The 22,330-nt window shown below is 43.2% G+C and overlaps 1 long non-coding RNA gene across 1 annotated transcript in view; it reads right to left on the bottom strand.

Annotated features, from left to right (window-relative positions):
• Window positions 1-3,758: 3,758 nt before the first annotated feature.
• The window catches only part of LOC119019479, a 39,218-nt gene continuing 20,646 nt past the window's right edge, over window positions 3,759-22,330 (bottom strand). The window contains exons 3-4 of the long non-coding RNA XR_005075059.1: window positions 7,937-8,029; window positions 3,759-4,219 (exon numbers count right to left, since the gene is read on the bottom strand). This is a non-coding gene — a long non-coding RNA (uncharacterized LOC119019479). The remainder of the gene's footprint in view (window positions 4,220-7,936; window positions 8,030-22,330) is intronic.

The raw sequence follows: 22,330 nt of genomic DNA, 5'->3' as shown, positions 1-22,330 counted from the left end.
CCCCCGCGCACCTGCATTGTTTTCCTCATACACTTGTTATCGTAACTTTACGCAGTGGTGTCAGGTGCGTCTGCCCCTCCCCATGAAGCAGCAGCCAGACTTAGTCTTCACCACACGCAAATAGTCATGATTCACAGAACAAACAATATATAATTTACAACCTGCAAGAAATAAGTTTTATGTGTTTTATAAAAAAGGAAGCCCGAGGCCCGCCCCGCCCCGGCTCATTTGCATATTTTTTCGTCCCGAACCTGCGGGTCTGGTCTGGATTGTCGGGCCGGGCCGACCCATTGAGAACTCTAACTGAGCTCTACTGAGAGCAGGCTGTTTCTGTGCCTGCACCTTTAAATGCTAATGATCTCCGTCTGTCAACGCCTGCCTTGTCTGCTACACGCCCCTCTCAGGAAGACGATGCCTCTTACGCTAGCTGTAGCATGCGCTAATATAATGGTGGATAAATATCGCTATGGCTCACGGAGATGCTGTCGTTCAACCGTACCAGTTTGACCCAGAATGGGACCCAGAAGGAGAGGCTCCTGAAGAAGTACAGACTCCGCTGCTGCAGGAGGACGTTTCAGACTGGTTAGCGTGTCTCAATATTGTTAGTTTGTTCATATGTGTTGTTACAATTACTACCATTTAGCTAATGGCTAACAGCTAGCGAAAGCTGTGTTTGTCTCCAAACTCTTGGACACGGTTCGCATCGTCTCTGTCTCCAGTCTGCACGTTTCCAGACTTTTTACTGGGACAACCAAGCTCCCTCTTAATATTATTAACATTAAACTTGCTTCAAATGCCCTTGCATAGCGGACTGAAGCGGAGCTTACTAGTTAGCCAATTTCCAGCTGACTTCACCGTACCCATAGGCAACTGTAAATACTGTCAAACCACCGTGACACTTATCGGTGGCTCGGGTAGCTGGGTATGGTATGGGTGGGACTGATCCTTTTAAGAGGGTCAGTGTCGAGGCCAGCTTTGACCCTCGTTACTGAAGCAGTCCGATGTGAAGTGGTTAGCTCACACACAAACTTACACGAACCGCAGCCAGCACGTTGTTGTTGAAAATGAAACGCAACCACTGTCTCTTCTGTTGTTCTGTAGCTGGGACACACTTGTGTTCATTTTTACAACCAACAACAGAGTAATTTGTGTGTCTAGCTCTGAGCGACGACATTGCGAAACACGGCTGTCTTACCGCTGGACACACCGAACCTCAACTCGGGGATGGACGCCCCCTCTTGGGTATCTCCTGTCATCGCGCAGAGGAGGCCAGCCTATGAAAATGACTCCTTTTGTTACGTAATGAAAGGAGCTGAATCTGAACAGCCTGTAGGAGCGCCATTTTACCAGTGGGTGGGCTGGAGAGACCATGCAGGAATCATTTGTTCTCCTCATTCTGGGAGTTGGCAGACTCAGGGAGGACCAGCTTATATATGTAGAGACCAGGGACAACATGTTTTTCATAATATGGCACCTTTTAAAGAGAGACATTTTAAAGAAAGGTTGACTTGAAGTGTAAGCACTTTTTGTCAACTTAAACTGGATCATTGTGAGTTATGAAGCATTTTCATCTGAAGACTAAAGCACTGTTTACAAAAAGAATAATCACTATGACTAACTTTTGTTTAAAAAATCATGGAGTCCACACCACAACTGTAACCAGGACAGTTATGAATAAAATCGTTGGGACCACTTTTAGAACGATTATATGAATGCTAGAAACACAGGCAGCCATCAAAATCCATTTGAATTTACAGGACCATCAATTATTTTGATTTTGGGCCATTTTTCTACAAAATAATCTTGCAAGAGTGCTTATAAAGCTGGTTTCTAACTGCAACCTACCTCTTTTATGTGAGTTTACTGCTGGCATTTATCAAACATTTTTTGGATGGTCTGTTCTAATGACTCTTAGTTTTTCAAACATTCTTATTGAACGCTTATGTAATGTATATGACTTAAGTTCCTTTTGTCTTTGCTGGTGTCCTCTTTGACAGTTCCCAGAATAATTGACGATGACTCATACAAATGTTAAAATAGAATTGGTCTTCAAAAGACAACTCTTGTAGCAGAGTGTTGGATTCTCCTAACTCCTCTTATCATCTTTGAAGAATTTCATAAAATCATATCCTTCAGGGGTTTTTGGTTTATTTTATCTCCGGGTGAGGTAGGCTATAAGGCCGTCAATATCCATTTAACAAAGCTGCCAAGAGAGCTGGAGCGTCCAGTGCGTGTTTGACGATACTGTCTACGGAACTTGTTTGTTCATTAGTGTATTTGCTGACATTCTTACTGGTATCCTCATGGTTATAGGTATTGTTCATTGGTAAGACTCGAGCTAAATCAAAAAATGCTGTAAAAATTAGTGCTGATCTGTGTTATTGGCACTTTTGCTGTGGATAGAAGAAGCCATCAGAGAACATGAATGAAATATCAATCAGAAGCCCATGGCAGTGTATTTCATTATGTGGGCTTTTTGTTCCAGGATATCTCTGATGTGAAGCATTTCCTGCCAGCATCAGGAATGACTGGATATCTTGCACAAGATTTTGTGTTGCATCCGTCACGCTGATGCCAAGACATGTTGGAGCTATTTTAGCACTCCCGGGACACTTTTTTATTGATGTTTCCTGTATTTTGCTAGTTACCTGTAGATGTGACACTGCTGGCTGCAGGGCATCCTTTGTCTCGTCACAAAAGCCACTAGCAGTTGATGCAAACATCATTGGACACTCTTGGAAAACACACCATCTCGCCTGTCATGCTGTAACAATCACATCAACAACTTGGTGCAAACATGAGGTGTAAAAATGTGCACAGACACAGCCTTCACCTCAGATTCCTGTCCCATACGACCACTGACGTGTTTGTGTGAGCTCGGCTGTCTGTGTTTGTGTGAGACTACAGTATGTGCGTGTCTGTCTGTCTGTGAGGGGATAGGTGGAGGCCATCTTTCATCTCTCGCTGTGATCAGATATTCTACATGATATGATATGATGATACAGGCCCAATTAAGGGATGGGGTTGTGTGAAAAATGTGATGACAGGGCAAGCGGAAGACTAGACTGTGATCTGACATCCGAGAGAGGGAGAAAGACAAGGAAGAGAGAGGGCGAGGGAGAGAGAAAGGTAGAAAGAGAATGGGTAAAGGCGGGGGAAGACAAGGGGGGGACAGACAGGACTGAGAGACGGTTGTAGGAAAGAGGGGAAGAGTGATGCCAGTAAAGGAAATGAAGATGGGGTAAGCGTGAGAAAAATAGTGAGGATGAATGTTAAGTAGGGAGGGACAGAGAGAATTAATATGATTAGGAAGGAGAAGGGAAAATGGAGTGGCACATAAAAATGGATGGAGAGTAATGAAAGATAGAATATGGAGAAAAATTAGGCCTCTTTCCCATAAGAAACAATTTGTCAAATATCTCATGGATCCTACTTTTGAGCCTTCCTGTTGTAGAATTTTAGGGAAACTTTGACAAAGAGACAAAAGTAAGATTTTTTTTAAACCTGACATGCAGTGAGGAATGGAAAAGGCAATGAAAGGTGTCAGAAAGAAGCATAAAATCGTTCTAGTTTTTAATTGTTGTTTCATATTTTGAACAAGTGCATTTGATTTGACAGACAGACAGTAGTACACCAAAAACACGTACCATGTGGAACGGAGGCATCTGGGTACTGTCTGAAATATGTTTCCCCACATTTCGTAAGTCTGTCTGGATAAACTACAACTGTGTCAGGTGTATGATTTTGATCAGGACGCGCAGCACTTTGATCATGCTGCCAGCTTTTATCAGCACGCATGCTCTTTTCATAACCAAATAGGACCCAATTATGTCAAGCACGTTGTTCTTTACCTGGAGTGCCAAAGCACTACACAGCAAGGAGGAAAATAACTCAACTGAAACATCACTTAAAGGAGAAAAAAAACCTTTATTTAGCTGTCAAAAAATATACTTATTAAACTCAATCAATTATATGAAATAAATACAAGTTTCAATGTGGGGAGTATTTTCAGTCCATTTCTACCATCATATTCCTCCATCAAAAAAATAAATATATGGGTATATTTTTGCATGTTAACTCGTAAAACCAGGTGACAGAAATTCAGAGTTCAGTGCAAGTCCAAGTCCCGTAGAGAGTAACGTGAAGCTCCGACACCTTGAGGCACCTGTCTTTGATGGAATCCAGGCTCCTCTCTACTTGATCACGGGGATTAATTCACCTAAAAAAGGGAAATATGAAAATGATTAAAACAATTCAAAGACATCATGGAAAATATCAGTTTATCGTTTAACTTCTATTATGTTTTATTACATCAAAGCAGTGTGTATGTGAGACTTAATCATCTTTCTCAGCAACCTGTTAGCTACAGTTTACCCCAAAACACACAACCTCTGTGGACCTCTGTTTGCCATTGCTAAAGCATGAGGGACAGCACTTGTTGCAGAGTTTCATCACATCCCAAAGCAAGATCCCCGAATGAAAGGAGTTCAGTGAGCTGTGAGTTCCTGGTGTACTTGACGGTTACAAAGACCTCAACAATAGCCGCTGACATTAGTCCCCCTCATATCACACTGCACTTTCGTCCCATTGTTCCCTCTGCACTTCTCACATGTATTGTCTTACGTGATATCCTTAGAACCTGATAAGACGTCCACTGAAGGTTTTTGTAGCTGAGGACACAGGCCTGGGAGTGTCTCAGGGTTACAACTGCTTATTATTCTCTCATAGAGGAGACTGGGAGACTGTAGGGTCTGGGGAACGCCTTATCGGATCCCCTTTACACCCAGGCTAACCTGGGTTACCTGCACCTCCAGCCCTTCCTACGTTACTCTGGCCATACCCGACACTCCCTTCCTCCAGAAAGACATTATGGTATTACATTTCCCTGAAACTATAGAGTTTGGTGACAATCATGGGAGGTATTCAGGGGGCCAATATGAATGTATAGGCTGTACAGAACAGCTGGGGTCATTTGAGACAGTAAAGAAGCTTGACTGACTCAGTTAAATCTTCAATGTACAGTGTCATTGTCTGTATCAGAGAACAAAGGCAGTGCAACACGTCATTTCAGGATCCCATGACTTCAACAGAAGTGTTTCCCAAAGGTTTGCTCCAAATGCATTTGCTAAATTATCTTGTCAGGCACTTGCAATCAAAAAGGAGGCGTCCCTTGAAAGTTGTTATAGGTCAGCAACTCCACTCAGTTTTTATCAGGAATTCTGAATATACAAAAGTACATTTTTGGCCAGACTGTCTCCTTCAACAAATTTCTCTGATGTTTGGTTGACAGTTTAAAGGTTGATATAGGGTTGCTGGGACATCAACAGCCAAACTCAACCCAGCTGCAAAAGATGAAGGAGGGTGGATTCAGACAACCCCTCTGCCTGCTCAGAGCACCTCAAGGGCACACACTGCCTGCCTGGCCTGCCTGTCTATCTGTGGCAGCTGATCTTAGTCAAAGCTACATGTGCCCCTCTCTTCCTCCTCATCTTCTCTGCTGACACTGCAGTTTCATGCCTATATATAAGGGTCATGTCTGCAGTATACACGTGTGTGTATGCTTGGCGGAAATCACTTAGTCAAGTAATGTATATATATATATATATATATATATATATATGCTCCTTGTTAGGCAGTAGCCTCTTAATTTTTGTAGTTATGTTATGTATGTAACATATGCACAACTTAAGTCACATAAGTACCATACTTATTTTAACCAAAACACAATGTCTTAATACACCTAGTTTAACATAGAGCCTAAACCTAGCCAAACTGTGACCATACTATAAAGATCCAGTACACATGTCACTGGTATGCTGGTGTGGTCATGTTTTTAAGGGGGTGGTGATATATGTCAGTTTGCCATTTGTACAATTTGAGACAGCTCTGGTAAACAGAGCTTTACAGCAGACCCACAAGACATTGCAGCATGTTTACTGTAATTGCTAGATTCACTCTAATTGTACAAAAGATTGGTGGTGAGTGGTGGTCGTGTTGGTGGTTATGATCATCTGATCATCCATGTATCCATTGCTCCACGCATTCTGTCTCTATCAGTGTTAGTCATTGGCAGTATTTGCATTGAAACTGCTGAATCAGCCGAGTAGCCAGGCAAAGATATTGGCAGTCTTTCTGCAAACTATCGATACACTCATATTAGTATGTGGCATAGGCTCAAGTAAGATAGTGACTTTTCTACAAAACATGTAATTTGACCTTCCTCTTACATGCTTATGACCTGTCATATCTGCATGGAAAGCAGATGGTGGTAGAGTTACAAGCAAGAGAGCTGCCACATCAGTCACAAGTTACAACATTTGTAAGCCTGAACCCACTGGATTTCTTCAAGGGGACCTAAAGACATCTCCAGCCATGTTTGTAACAACCAAATCAGGTGTTTTAAGCCAAAGCATTTTGTGCCTATACTTGACATGATCCACATGGTGAGGACCATGTCATACGCACAGAAAATCCTAATGAAATGTAAAGTTGCATCCTCAAGAAATGTGAAGCTTCAGCACATCATTGGTAGAAACATGGTTCTGGCAACATTGTTACTGGGCCTTGGTTTGTTGAATTGGATACTGTTAGTATCAATAGCAAATAGCAAAAATGTGAAAAATGAAATGGTTGTAAAATAAAAAAAAAAACTAGAAAAAAACATGTATTGACATCAAGAATTGAACTGTAATAAAAAAAAACCCTCTATCATTATTTTATCATTCTAATTTGAAGATTCTTCAATGCCACTTGACCCAGATTTTCCAAGACCAGATCCACATACACGGATAGTTGTCATGCTCTCCTACACAATGCGCAGTTATGCAGAAAAATACAGAAATATTTGGGAGTGGTCTCCCCTCATCCACAAAAAAGGATTTCATGTCAAAGTGTCCCTGGGGAAACTGACAAAGGCAGAAAGTAGTGCCTGGTGTTACCCTAAGTCTGATAACAGGGTGGAGGAGTTGTATCCCTTGCTCTCCTTCTGCTAACTACTCCCAATAGACCACAGTCAGATGCCTCCACTCTCCATGAGGAGGCAACTGATGCTGCTGCTGATCTGCAGAGAATATAGGACTCGACTGAAGCCTATCAGAGCAAGAACAGACTACTTAGACAGGAGAAACATGATGCATACACATGCATGCATACATACAGGTGCAGACATGTGCTTGCAGATGTGTCAGACTACTTCATTTACATTATACAGTCCAGGACAGAAGTAGGTTTGGACACATAGTGTTGTACACACAGATGCCAACAAACAGACTGGGGGGAATAAATAGACACATATGTACACAAATGCAAAGACATGAATACCAAACATACATATAGACACAGCTCACACACACACACACACACCTCAGCACCACCCCATTCTCTCCCTCTCCTTCTTTCTCTGTCTATCTCTGTCCGTGCTTCTGAACCTTAGGGAGACATATTCTTTTTCATCTGTCAGTATGGATGGAAACAGACATGTTCAAAACACACAACAATGGCCTCCCCAGCACCGAGGAGGCTCTATGTTTTGTATGCTTGAAGCACTGCATTATCTCCTAAGTGTCTAGCAACCCCAGTATAGTAAATAATGAATGTTCCTCTTCCTTCTGCAAAAAACCCTCTTTCACTTTAGGGACCAGTCATGGTTTACCTGTATAAATGCCCTTTCTGTGTCTTAGGAGGAAAGGATAGCACTAAAGGATGTGGGTCAGACGATTTCATTAGCACAGCATTTCTCTCTGCGTCGCCTTCAATCAGCCGTTTGACAGAAGCAATGTCACTCAAAAGAAATGTCTTACGAACACCTTCATGTAGAACTCTCTGAGAAATGGGATACGGAGACCACTGATCCATAGCATGGAATTTTTGTGAAAAATATAACCCATATAGTAAGAGGGCAAAAACAGTAATGCTTGAAAGAAGAGAGTGTAGTCACCTCTGAGATCAGATAAATATCCTTGACGTCTTTAGCCCGGAGACTCCAGTCATCGCGCCATTTGTTTTTGGGTCAAAATGTACGAGGTCCAACCTGCAAACACAGGAAATGCATAATGTTTAGTGCTTTCAGTGTAAGCGTACAGTAGTAAACAAGCAATGCATTCATATCACTGCAGTCATTTTTTACACACACTGCATTTTTTTCCGATGAGATTCCTCTATGACATATTGGGAAATGCTTTTTGACCTACATGTTTCACCATACTTTGAACAGTGAAGTCAAAACACTAAGTGGGATTGGACAGGTCTGTTGTGTGCCACTACATAACTAAGTCTCTTTGGTCTCCCTCCCCCATTCATTCAGAGGTTACATCGAAAGAGTTTCAGCTATTGTGAATTATTTACTTGATTCACCATTCGGGCCTTTAACCCCTCAGCAAATGCACAGGCAGCCGGGGTTAAAAATACACTCCCACAGGATCTGAGTTGGAGTCTACGTGCATGTGTGTGTGAGAGTGTGCATGTGTGTGGGCCGAAATATGGGTTTAAAATATAAAACAGTATATAACCCATGACACTTGAAGCACCCTCTCTCTCTCTCTCTCTCTCTCTCTCTCTCTCTCTCTCTCTCTCACACACACACACACACACACACACACACACACACACACACACACACACACACACTGGAACCGCACACAGGAATTCATCAGAGCATCATTATGTGGGCACTTTCTGAGTAAGAATCCAGGTCGTCCCAGATGGGATTATTATAACACAGTTTGATCTGTGCAAGAGCTATAGGTGTGATTCTGTGAGCCTGTGTGTGAGAATGTGTGCATGTTTGTTGGATGGTAAGAGAGTCCTGACCTGTGCTTCATGACCTGAGTGAATGTGAGGGTGCACCCCTGTGTGTGTGTGTGTGTGTGTGTGTGTGTGTGTCTGCGTGCGTGTGTGTGTGTGTGTGTGTGTGTGTGTGTGTGTGTGTGTTTGTGTTTGTGAAAGTGTAGAATATATATAGTACAAGGAAAAAACTGCTATGCCAAACCATTAGCGAGAAGGCGTTTTTCTTGACAGTTGTGTCAACTACACAAACAGGCTTATATTTACTTAAAAGAGAGGATATATAGTGGGCATGTTGAGCCTCTGACTCAAAGGCTGAAATAAAGGAGACTGTTATACAGACTGTCTGACAGCAAACTGATTGAGGCTGCAGCAGCTTCCCCGTCTGATTGAGTGAATATTAATGTCACCAAGATATGTGGGCCTTAATGGATCTGTGCACACGCACACACACACACATACACCAACTCTATTTGGCCATGTTGCTGTGGTCTGTCCCTGGCATGCAGCAGTGTTGTCATGGATACCCCCAGACACATCCGCCATCCTATAAGCGGGGGGATGCTGAGCGCTTCAGAGGGGCTGGCGCCGTGCCCCCCCCCCCAAACCCTCAACCCCCATTCTCTATCCCCTTCCCCCCAAAACTGAATCGCTGTCCCTTATTCTCCCAGAAAAAACCGGCTCAACCTCAAAAAGACTCTCTGCTTGTCAACTGGGGAGGCCTGGAAGCACACAGCAGCTATCTTGTCCCAGTGTCGGGGCCTTTGTTGCTCTTAACTTGAATGGGTTGCAACAGAGCAATGAAAGAGTGCTATCTAGACAGAGCCAGTACCAAGTTAAAGTTACAGCTCGACTCAGAAAACCTAAAATAGATGTTGAACAGGGGAAATGAATGGCTTGTGTGTGTATGTGTGTTTAGGTCTGTGTGTGTGTGTGTGTTAGCCCTCAGGGCTATGGTTAAGCCTGTAGTTTATCCTGAACTGATCCTTTTCATTAGCCATTATCAATAATTCAACATTGCACTTGCTTTAATGGTTTAATGTGAGCAAATCCTCAATCCACACACATCCACACTGACACACACATGCACACACACTTGCACACTCTACTTAATAACACTCACTTTTTCATTGCCACTGAGGTGAATATAGGTGTGTAAAAGTGCACGTAACCTAGTCAGCGCACCTAAACCTTTCAAAGGTAAATACCTATCAATCAGAAAAAAAACATTTTGCCCCACCAGGCAGTCATAGGATCCCTTGATTTAGAGTAGAAATCATTTCTAATCCCCCTCTAAAAGTCTGTTTTACTGTATATCAGGTTATATTTTCCAATAAAAAGGCACATCAAATTCTCTGCCCTGAAATGAGGAAATGAAAGGGTTAATCTTTTATGACGTGTCCCCTCCCATCCGTGCTCTCTTTTGCCCTCCCTTTCATATTCTCCAGTATGGCAGTGCTCAGTGCCTGCACATATGCTGAAAAAAAAAAGAAAAAAGAATCCTCTTTGATTGGAAGGCTAATTTGAAGTGTCAATTATTCTTATGCAAATGAAGGTACAGTTTCTCATGTCTGAAATGGGCTGGGGACACAGATGGGTGCGTGTGTGTGTGTCTGTGCGTGTGTGCGTGCGCACGTGCACAAATCTCCCTAAAAAAAATATACAGCACCATTCCATCCCCCCTCCAACTCTTCATCTATACCTCTTAGGGAAGAAAGCTGACATACAAAGACAGCCGGCATAATGGGACGAGGATATTTGCATGCACATTGTCCGCACCGAACGCCAAACAGATCATAAATCGAGAACACAATGCCAAAACAGTAACAAAGGCGTTGAAGTGCAAGTCAGTGCGCCAAAACATACGCCAGCATGGTTTTATGTTGCAATGTAAAATAATGAAGAGATGTTGGGTAAACAGGAAAAGAAAACGAGAGCTTGGTTGTATCACGGGCTGTATTGTGGGTTAACAAAACAATTTACGAAAGCTTTTGTCATTTAAACACGTTCCGGGAGCATCCTCTTTTGCTATTGAAATACCGGCGGTGCAAGTGAGAAATACAATCCCAGTGTCTGTACGGATAGAGTGGTACAAGAAGATCCTGTTTAAAGAAAAAGGGGAGAGAGAACGAGGGAGAAATTGAGAGCGACAGCGTGTGCCTAAGAGCATACGTTTGTGTCTAAGTACTGTATGTGAATGACTGCATGTTCCTCTTTATGGTAATTAAAGCTTTCGGACTCAAACCAAAATCTGGATGAGAGATTTAGACTGACAAAGAGAGACAAAGTGAGGATGAAAAAAGCGAAGCAGACAGACGGAGGACTCTACAAATAGAGTCTGTTGTCTGACCCTCTCAGCTGATATGGTGGTTCAAGTTTAAAAAAAAAAAAAAGAAAAAAAAAAAAAACCTTTTCAGGCCCAAAACAGGATCAAACAACCTGCTGTGGAGTCCGGTTACACCATAACAATGGCTTACATTCACTCTCAGCCTCAACACACAAGCTTTTACCTCAAAGGGTGTAGAGAGAGAGAAAGTCTGGTTTGGAGGGTGGGTGCGTGTGGGTATGGAAGGGGAGTATAGCGATATCTTAGACGATAATGGTGTTCAACAGATTAGATGGTATCAGCCTACCATGTTTGTTTTCAACTGTCGGCTTCTGCAGCTCTACTGAGATCTATGGTCGACCCCGCAGGCGCTCTCAATCTCAAGGAAACTTTTAGATACTGCAGAAGAAAGTGAAGTATGCTGATAGATAGCACTCAAACTCTTAGATAAAGACAGCTGGTGAAGAGAGCGCAGCCGGGGACAGATCATTGTCTGTAAACACCGAGCCATCCTCGAAACCTGCAAACCTACCATTGTCATGATCAGCTGCTGTCCGACTGATCGCATTGAACATTTGATGGACTTTTAATTGACTGCTGAGTGAATGAGTGGGTCCTTCATTAGCTCAGGATTTTAAACTCAGACATATTGACAGATTCCTAAAGATATCATATATCCGACTACAACAGCTGTCCCTGTAAGCTTCTCTGTCCACAGCGGACAATCTGATTAATCACAGACCCACAATAGACAGCTTCTATCTCCCTAACCTCCCAAGACCATACTTCTCAAGCAATGAAGAGCAGCCGTGGCAATTTGTATTTGTTTTGCACTGGTTCAGTAGTTCTGGAGGAATTAGTATGCAGTCAGGGATGGGAGAGCTTGTCAAGATCAGGGGGAAATCTCTACCCACCCACCGGCTGGATCTACATTCATGAACAAGGTTGACAAGAAAGCTGACTAGTGTAAAGACAAGGAGCAAATAAAATGGTGGAGAATACAATGAATATTCTTTTTCATATGAGTGCACTGAGAACACCTTCGCAGACAGGTCCTTCCTCCATCTGTCCGTCTTGCATGTCTGTTGATCTGTCAAGACACTCACTCTTTTTCCTTTCCACCTATCCCTTCTTCTCTTCTCCCAAACTATGTGTCATGCATGTCAAAACGCTAAGGCCGGTCCTTTTGGAGGGTGTTCTGCCGGACCATAGAGCGAATAAACATCCATGTCAGGAGAAAGTGATCTGGGGCCCTTCTCTCTCTGAGCCCGAGCTCTCCTGGGAAACACACAGCTCATACAATGGATAGAGGAGGCCTTTTGTTGAGTCTCTGGGAGCTGCAGGGCTAGCTCTGGATCAAACAGGGGTGTGTGTGTGTGTGTGTGTGCATTTTTGCACACGCGCAAGCACGCAAACACACATACACGGGCAAATCGCACTGACGTGCAGGATTGAACACACACACCTTCGCCCACACACACAATCACAGACTTTCCTCATCTCCCTAAACTCAGTGTGACTAAGTAAACTTTTTCACCCTTTCGCAGTAGTTTCCAAGGGCAGGAAGATGAATTTGAAATAGCCAGCAGGAGAAGAGAGAAGAGACAAAGAGGGTGACGTAAATCAGTGTTGGACTGATTTAGACTGGTTTAGTGTCAGTCTAAAGAGACTTTCTGTTGTACTATATACAAATCACAGTTCAAAGCCCGTGGCTGGGTTCCCTCCTGGGGTCCAAGGCTGGGAAATCCTGCAGGGAAGTGTCTAATACTTGTGGGTAGCCTGTGTGTGTGTGTGTGTGTGTGTGTGTGGCACAGTCATTTATTCCATAAGCTTGAGAAATATGCACACATATTATTGGCATGATATAAAATGATGGAGAGGCAGCAACACAAGGAGAACCAGTGTTACGTGATTTCAGTTGTACTCAGGTCTGCAAAAAATGTATTCAAAGCTTAAAAGCAGCAGTTGAGTGAGTTGCACATTAGTAAAATGCTGCATGTAGTGCCATCAGCTGGTTATGTCACCATTGTCTGAGAACTGGTCTTATCATGGCTGTGAACAAAATGTGGTACAGACACTAGAATACAGAATTGCTGCAGTTCGTCCCCTCCTTTCCAGAATTTAAATAAATTTCCATTCAAGCCACTGCCTTGCTCCTGGCTGCCTGGCCCTGGTGTAGGCTCTATGGGAATTCTCCTCACTGAAATGAACTCACACCGTCTGACCCTATTCATCCCCAAGACTGCACTTTCTCTTGGACTCCCCCTTTTCCAGTCCCCCGGTTTCCCACAGACCCCCCTCCTTCTCGCCCTGCATCCTCCCCTTCTTTCTCCCTACTTTCCACTGCCCCTACCCCTCCCAAGTCTCTGCCTTGCTTTCAACTCCAATTTTAGGCACAATGAAGTTGTTCTGGCTGACAGTTTGGCCAGTAGAATAAGTGTTGTTTGAGCCTGCTGTGTGGCCCTGTAGTGGGCCCATTCTCCCCCTCGCCGGCTCAGTTACCGAGAGCCTTGTTGGTGGACACGGAAGCCATCCGTCCCCACGCTCCCACCCTGACCCAAACAATTAGCCTCAAAGCGCACTCAGGCTCACCTGCGCCTCCTCTTTACATATGGCCACACATGCATGGACTTACGAAAGCACCAAAAGTGCTGTGGAGCTAACCCTTTTCTATTTGCAACATGCAATACAGGCCTTCACACTTCTTTCTTTTATATTCTTGCCTGTGTTGTGAGTTCATCTTGATACCATGTGCTTCTCATCCATATCGCATCTGTTATGGTGCAGTCACTTCTACACCACAGCCAGGTTGGCCTGATTTACTCAGTTACTCCATGTCTTGTAGGACGTGTCAGAAAGGATTCTGTATTGGGGTCAGCTGGAAAGACAAAGCCTGCAGCCCTCTCTCCTCTGTCGCTTTCAGTAAGCATCAACCAGTCTCTCTCCCCCCTCCCTCTGCCCCCCCCTCCACTCTCTGTGTTTCTCTTCCAGCTCTCTGTTTCTGTGTTGCAATGAGCGATCAAACAAATATAGAAATATCTTACTATAAATATTCTTCTTCTGTGTATCCCCTCTGACACAGCCACACACCAAAGTGCACACACACACACACACACACACACACACACACACACACACACACACACACACACACACACAGAAGCCAGGACATGAGAAAGTGGCTGGGAGAGGCCCTGATGGGGGGACCATATGTCCAGGCGTTGTATATCAGTCGGCTCGCCCTCAGCGCTCTGCCAGACCACCATAACTTAGTTTGTCTTCAGCACAAAGTTTGGTCCAAGCTTGGCTGGGTTCATTAGGAACCTATTCTCTGGAGCCAATGAAGCTCAACAGACCTCCAACAAAGGAGCTAATCACACCCACTGCTGCTCTCTCTATCTCTCTCTCTCTCTCTCTCTTTCTCCCTCTCTCCCTCACCTTCGCTCTTTCTCTAAAATCTCCATCTCATCTATTTCTGCCTCCCATCTCAATCATTTACTGAATAGAAACCAAATATAAGTAATCAGTCGGTGCCAAACAGTGGTGACTGTTTACCAAATTTTAGACAATAGTGTACAAATCTGCAGACTGTAGAGCATGAAGAGTAAACAGTCACAGCAATGATGACAGAAAATGGCAAGTGTCCAACAGCCGTACCTTTCATTCTTTCATATCTGGACAGTTACAGGAACAAAAATGGATAATTGCGTCTCTATTGAAGATTCACATCTGTGACTGTGTATGTGAATGGACCCGCGAAGTGTCATGTTCTCACCTGATGGACCCTTTGCTCTCTCGGATGCGATTGTTACAATGCTGCACCCACCACAATGTGTTGTGTGTGCATGCGTGTGTGCACGCATCTGAGTGCATGTGTGAGCAAAAAGGATGTGTTGCACTGACAATGGAGAGCCCCGGGCTGCTGAATACTTGAAATGACCTTGAACCTCAGCATTCTCCATTCCCATGGCTGCAGGGACGGTGAGCGTGTCTGTATCTTTGTGTATGTGTGTTTGAGGAGAAGAACAATGAGGCTTTGCACTTTGTCTGTGCACATAGCAGCCCTCCGAATTTCTGTAACGCAGACGGTCAAAACATTTTTCCAAAAAACCCATAGTGAGTGGCGTAGGTAAGATGTCCATTGCATTCATGAGCAAGTTAGTGTTTCTTTCCACAAAAATGAAAGCTTAATTCAATTTTTAACAACAAAACCAATTTAAGACGGATGTGTCCGTTATCACACCAGCATGAGCTAACCTCTTTCCATTGTGTGCGCCGCTACCTCACAGCCCACAGTGACTGTATTTGCTCAGCCTGCATTCAGCAGAGAAAGAGGCAGGCTCCATACCGTGTCCCCTACTGCGCACACAGGCTACAGGCGAGTATGAACATGGCTGGTCTGGACATGGCTTAAACACACAGACACCGTACACACAGAACGGCTCCAAAGCGCACAAATACACACACAAACATACACATGTTTATGCGCACGCTGATGAAGAGGACTTGGTGGGTTAAGAACAACAGTAGGGGGTAGAGATGGCTAAGGGACACCCAGCGAGGGGCGGTAAAGGCCATGTCACTGGGCCCAGCTTGGACACAAATGTCAGCAGCATGACTACCTGTACATGTGGATCCAGCGGCGAGAGAGCAGAGGAGATCGTCAAGAGAAAGTACAAAGAGAGAGGAACAGACATTACCGCAAAGCAAAGGAGGTACATAAGGTCGAGGGAAAACTCAACCCAATTGCCCAAATAAACACTAGGAAAAAAATGAATGGAGATGGTTTGACTTCCTCTTAAAAATAAGATTTTGGTCTCCACAAAAAAAAGAAATTTCCTTAAAAATCTAGTGGTCATTTGGCAGCTTTGCTGGCTTCTAATAACGGCCCCACCATCCCCTATACATTCTGATATGAAAGGTGGCTCATGAGCATAATATGAATGTGACTTTCCATGTTTGGTACAAATGTCAACTTTGGACATATCTGTAGATCGCAGAAATGTTTACTGCTGATCTGGGCGATGGGGCTGGAAAATCTCAACAGGTTCTCAGAAAAACAGTTTTACCCAAAGCCTAAAATGTTTCAGGATTTAAAGATGCAACACAAACAGAGCACAAACCATGTCTTTTCATCTCAAATGTTTTGTGTGGTTTCAATTTTTTTTTTTTGGGCAAGGACTTCTCTGAGTGTCAATACTTTTTCCACCACAAGTGTTCCAATGCCAGTATGTCAGGTCAGATTTTCTTTTCAAAGCCAAGTTTTGCCGAGTGTCTTACCCTCTTTCCATGAACCAGCTATGCTTTTTTTTGTTTGTTTTTTTTCTTTTTAACATTTTTTATCACTTCACGTTACTCATACAGATAGTGCATGGACCCCTCCTTCTCAGGCCCTGTTCATGCTCGCCTTCCATTAGCTGTTCAACATTTCAACTTTCAAAATGGAGTGAGAACACAATGCCCTCTGCAGCCTAAAAACACTGAATACATTAAGTATTTTGCACTTGCACTTTAATATTCCAACAGACACAAACAAACAAGTCTGCATATAGTATACACTGATATTCTGAGGAAAATTCAATGCTTTTTTTTTTTCTCAGTCTCTCCTTTAAAGGTCAACCCTGCACTATTTCGAGGCACTTTGAAGACCGACAAAAAACACTGCTGTACATGCACCCATTGTACAAAGAGATAAAATCCACTTTACAGCTCCTCAGGTAACAAAAGAAAGTGTGTACATTGTGATACATTTCCTATTCATCCGTGCATTAGTGAAGGAGCTCTTATAGACATAGTGTATGGACTGTGAGCAGGAGCCTTGTATTGTTATGTACAATTTAATCGCTGTGTGTGTTTTTTTTTTTTTTTTTTTGTATAGGTACAAACTGCATGAATATTGCGGGATTTAACATGCAAACTGGAAGTACAAATAAGCGAGACACACAATCACAAGGTCACAGACAACCAAACACACAAGAAAGGGTAGCATTATATTTTTACAGCCCAAAGGGTCAAAATCAGACATTATAACACATGAAAAGAGTTATTTTAATTTTAGCCTTGATAGGTGTTTCCTGCAGACCAATATTATCAGTATTAGCACTAAAAAAATAGTAAATGGTGCATGTTTTATCAAAAAAGCACAGTCATGTTGCTATTCTTTTCAGCTTATTTAAAACAGCAGAAAATACCCAGAATGATTGCTAAATGCTTCCAACAGTAGCTACCATTTGCTAGTTAGCACAGTTTGCTGCACGCAGCTAGCAGTCTGGACTGGGAGCTCAAAGCATCAGCAAAGTGTTTGTGTTTCCACTGCTAGCACAGGAGTTCAAACCAGGAAAAGGCTAGCTGGTTAGCATGCTAAATATGCCTTGCAATGCAACACATAGAAGTTAAAGCAAATCAACCAAGTCATTCCTTCATATTAGGTTGATGGTTTAATTCAAGTTTTGAATGTTCCCAAGCAAAATTCTTACATATTACACCCTTTGACTCAAAAGTGTCATGTGTATTATAGAATAGATGCAACTCTCACTAATTGAGTTCAAGGCTACCCATAGCATGACAGGAAATGTGCCTGAAATACACACAAATAGATACACACACATAGACACACAGACACACATGCACAATCTCCAGATGACCATAGATTATAAACGCCCTGGCAAAAACAGCAACAGGCTCCTTGAACCTAAACCTGAGGCCATCCTCCTCTCAGCACACACAAGCACAAGCCCGCATCCTGAGTTTTAATACAATTTTCCTTTATCCCTCTTCCCTTCATTTCCTTTTGTTTCCTCCATCTCTAACCTCTGCCTGGAATCACAGCGAAGTTCCTCAGTGAAAGCAGTGTGTTCTACTCATCACCGACACTTTTACAGATCCTCAGCCAGACAGCGGTGATTTGTGCCTGTGTTAAGGCAGAACTACTCCTTGCCTCTTTCACAATATAGATTGCTGCCATTATCTGGAGCTATTCCGCTAGCTGACACAAAAAAAGAAGAAGAAAACATGGGGGTAAAAGGATGAAGGAATTTCACCCAACCACTGTATGAATTGCTGAAGGGACCTGAGTGACAATTTGGTATGCAATTGTCATTGTCAGTCACAGAGACATTGTCATGTCTGATTCCCATCCTGTGGAGCCGAGCTTTAGTGGGCACCAGCTCAATCTTCAGAATAAAATGTGCTATTTTACATGTCCACAAATCATGGATACATTGAAATTTGTATGTGTTATACGTAGCCTATCGTATCAACATTTCGACAATAGGTGTCACGTTCATATTACATGTATATGAGCTGACTTTGGCACGATCCCAAAACACCACTTAACCCTACCATTTTGTTTTGCGTGTTGGCATCAAGGGGTAGGTTGCCCCGATTGTTTGGATAGAGGGGTAGGGTTAAGTGTGAGGGCAACTTGGCCTCCAAACGGAGAAGCACAGTTCAAACCAAGGGTTGTGAGGACATCGCTATTGTTTCAGTGTGTTTTGGTCCTTTTCTTTATAACAAGCATAAAACAATTGCAACCAGTTTGCTGATGTCTTGGTAGCAAACTAGCTAAGCTTGCTAGTGTTATAGTGTCATTGCTGATTTGTGCATGATAGTCCAACATTTTGACATATTTTAATGTTGCATCCCATCTTTGATGGTATTTGAAGCCCAACATTCAATTATAGTCCAGCAGCAAAGTTGCCACACTTGGTACCGCTGTTGTGAAAAAATCTGGAGGCATCCATGCTTTTCTATCTTCATCAAACTGCATTGTGGTAATACCGGGATTGCCACAACAGTAATCACAACAGCGAAAGACGCCATGTTGGAAATGTCCAGTCATCGTGTACACACCATCAGCGTCTACTGATGACTTTTGAGGCCCTTCAAGGGTTGTCCCTTTCCACAGGGGAACATTTCATCCAATTCCACTTTTAACTGTTCTGAAGGGCCTTTGTACAGAGATAGGCCAAGATGGTTGCCAAGCACGAGTGTTAGATGCAGAATGTGAACATTTGTAAGCGTGAAACCATGTATGTATTTAATGTATTTAAGTAGATGTGTGGACATATTTTTGACAAGATGATGTCATTTACTAGCTATGATCGTGGCAACAGAACGGGGTCAACTAAAACCTTATCTTTTCCTAACCCTAACCAATTACACTAACCAGACAACATGCACAGCATTGTCACAACATAAAATTGAAAATGAAACCTAGAGAAATGTTAAGTTGCAGTGGTTTGCAGAAATGTACATGGTCAACATTTATTTTGGCAATTGGGTAATGGATCCAGTTTGCTGTCAGAGGGCAGTTTTCCATTGAGCATCACAATACCATTTGCATAGCTGATAGGAATAAAATAAGGTTTGCGGATTTACTGTGGTTAATATATGTGCTATTACCTGTATACACACATTCAAACATACGCACACAAACATTTTACATTGAGCCAGGACCTTTGACTGTAGCGGAACCAGACTAATATTTCAAATAAGGTGGAGTGAATGCAGCGGAAATGCAAATTCAACAGTGTCCCTTTTCACATCGAGGAATTAAATCAAAGCTTTTGTGGCTGCTGGGCAGTAAGGGTGGGAAAAAACGGCGAGGCGAGGGGGTTCCTTGGGCCACTCATTTGGGCTGTGAATGAGCCAGTGGCCAAGCAGGAAAGATGGTGTGCCAGTGGTGTGCTCTCTGCTAATTGATTGCCTCTACTAACAAGAGCATAATGTATTCTATTGTGATCATCCGTTGCCCATGTTCATTAAGCCAGGAAGCAGCGTGATCTTTCCTTTTTGTCTTGCTCTGGCCCCTTTTCTCTTCCCTGCTCCTCTCATTCCCTCCTCCCAATCCCCTTCTCCTTTCTCGCTTCTTTTCTTTCTCTGTGTCTCTCTCTCCCTCTCTCTCTCAAAAGGTGATGCAAAGGTGGTATGACAGGCAAAGCATCCCTCACCACCCCAAATGTGAAAATGAAGAGGAACAAAGGACAGATGGAAGGAATAGAGTAGGTGGCTGGTAGGACGATGCAGGAAGGAAGTATGGACGAAAGGACGAGAGGAAAGGACAAGAAGGAGATGATGATGGTTGAGAAGGTAGAAGAAGATGGAAAAGGGAACATGGTGGGGAAAAAAGAATACACAACGCAAGTGTGGAGGAAAAAAAGGAGGATCAGAGAAGCACCTCTCACCATCTCCCTGCATCCCTCTCGTTTTTTTCCACCTCCCCCTCCGTACCCATCCTCTGTTCCTGTCAGGTTCCCACTCGCTCTTGCTTCCCCCCCCCCCTTCTCCCCTCTTGCCCCCTTTTCACCCACCTCCCTTCCCCACTTCTGCTCCTCGCCCCATCTCTGGTTCGCCTCTTAATAAGAGCTGGCGGGACAATAGTACCATTGTTGCCCGTGTTTGGGAACCCTGGACTGAAACAATCGCTGTTTACCCAAGCAGTGGCACAGCCTGGACCCTCTCCTTCATTACAGCCGGGCCAAGTCTGATTAAGTCTGTTCCGCAAGTGCCACAATAAGCCGCTGAGCCAGCCCCTACGATTCATCCACCCTCCTCTGTCTCTTCCTCCATCTCTTTCTTCAACTTTTCCTCCTCTGTATTTCTTCTACAGGCATAACTTTATCTGAATAAACCCATCCCTGCCTCCACTTGCAGGCATTGTTGCCCCTGTGATTTATATAGTGCTCATCAGCAGTGACCACAAGAATCGCATTCATCGTAAGAGTATAAGAGGGAGAAATAAAAACACAGAGGAGGAAAAAAAGAGGCAGCGCAGAGATATAAATGACAAAAAGTATTTCAAAAACCATTAGTTGAATCGGATCTATTTCAAAATGACCTTCATAATCTAGGACAAAGCTAATTTCTTTATTAAAAATTCCCACTAGGTTTGAACATGCTGCAGGCACTGGCAATATGACTGACTGCATGAAATAAGAGAAAACTCTCTCTTTCTCCATAATGGTCTCAGATCATAAAAAAAAAAAAAAATGGCACGGAGGTGGCGTTATCAAGCTGATGCTCGTGGCGGAGACGCACTGAATCAGTGGATTGAAAGCCTTTTCACTCAACCACATCCCTCAGCTCTGTGGCTTGTAACAGAAGTTTGCTAGCAGCACTATGCAAAACAGCATCATGAATATGCGTAATTAGGTGGGACTGGTGTAATTTTTCTGGGTTATGGGATGTGACATTTGTGGGGCAGGGGCATACATCAGCGTAAGCACGACTGACAAATGCATAATCCCTTTCTCTGCAATAAGGCATTTAACACTTTGCAATAGAAAATATAGTGCGGCTCCGTGCACTTGATCGTGCATGTGAAATTGCGCAAAATCATTCAGAAAAACATACACGCATAGTTACGCATGCATAGACACGCACAGATGCACACAAATGCAGTGAAGACCCGGTGCATATTGTCTTAAATTAAAAGCGTGCATTTACACATCACTGTTTTAAAAATATGTTCAACATATTTACTACATCTGTGTTAACCACTGAGAAAAAAACATGAAAACTGAAAAAAATATATATGTATATAGGTGGGGTTGTGTCCGCAGCTAGTAGACATGAGGTTATCAGAGGGACACAATTACTCATCGATAATGGAGAAAACCTGAAATAAATAAAAAACATAGTCAAATATAGCCCACCCTTGGAAGTCAGAGGGGTAAAAAGACAGCTATTGCCAAGCAACAAGGTTAAAGGAAGACTAATATGCATGAATTTTTAATGTTATATGCCACTAGGTATAAATTGAGCTTCAGAGATTGTTGTCAGTGACCAGAACATGCAGCAACATTTCTCTTTACACTACTTGAAAATCAAAAATGTCTGCTTTTGAAATTTGAACACTGAATTACTTTCCATTATCATATATAAACATTTATTTGTAAGTGAATATTCAATTTAGATGAACCTTCAAAAGAACTGAACATGCAGAGGCACATGGGCATAGGTACACTGACAAAAGCATCTATTAATAATTGGATCATATTCTTACACACACACACACACACACGGGTGCAGGCGCACTTTCAACACACCTCTCTAGCTCTTCAGAGAGAGCCAATTTATAGGTACTGTACTGAACCCCCCCCACCACCACCACCTCTCGCCTCTCTCTTTGCCTTGCCATGCCCCTTTCCCCATTCACCCATACAGACAGAGACACACGCACACATATCACTCACACACACACACACACATGCACACACACCA

This window comes from Acanthopagrus latus, chromosome 5 (assembly GCF_904848185.1).
Source record: "Acanthopagrus latus isolate v.2019 chromosome 5, fAcaLat1.1, whole genome shotgun sequence".
NCBI classification, from domain to species: domain Eukaryota; kingdom Metazoa; phylum Chordata; class Actinopteri; order Spariformes; family Sparidae; genus Acanthopagrus; species Acanthopagrus latus.
The sequence above is the reverse complement of the archived record's forward strand: the minus strand, read 5'-3'. Positions and strand labels throughout refer to the sequence as shown.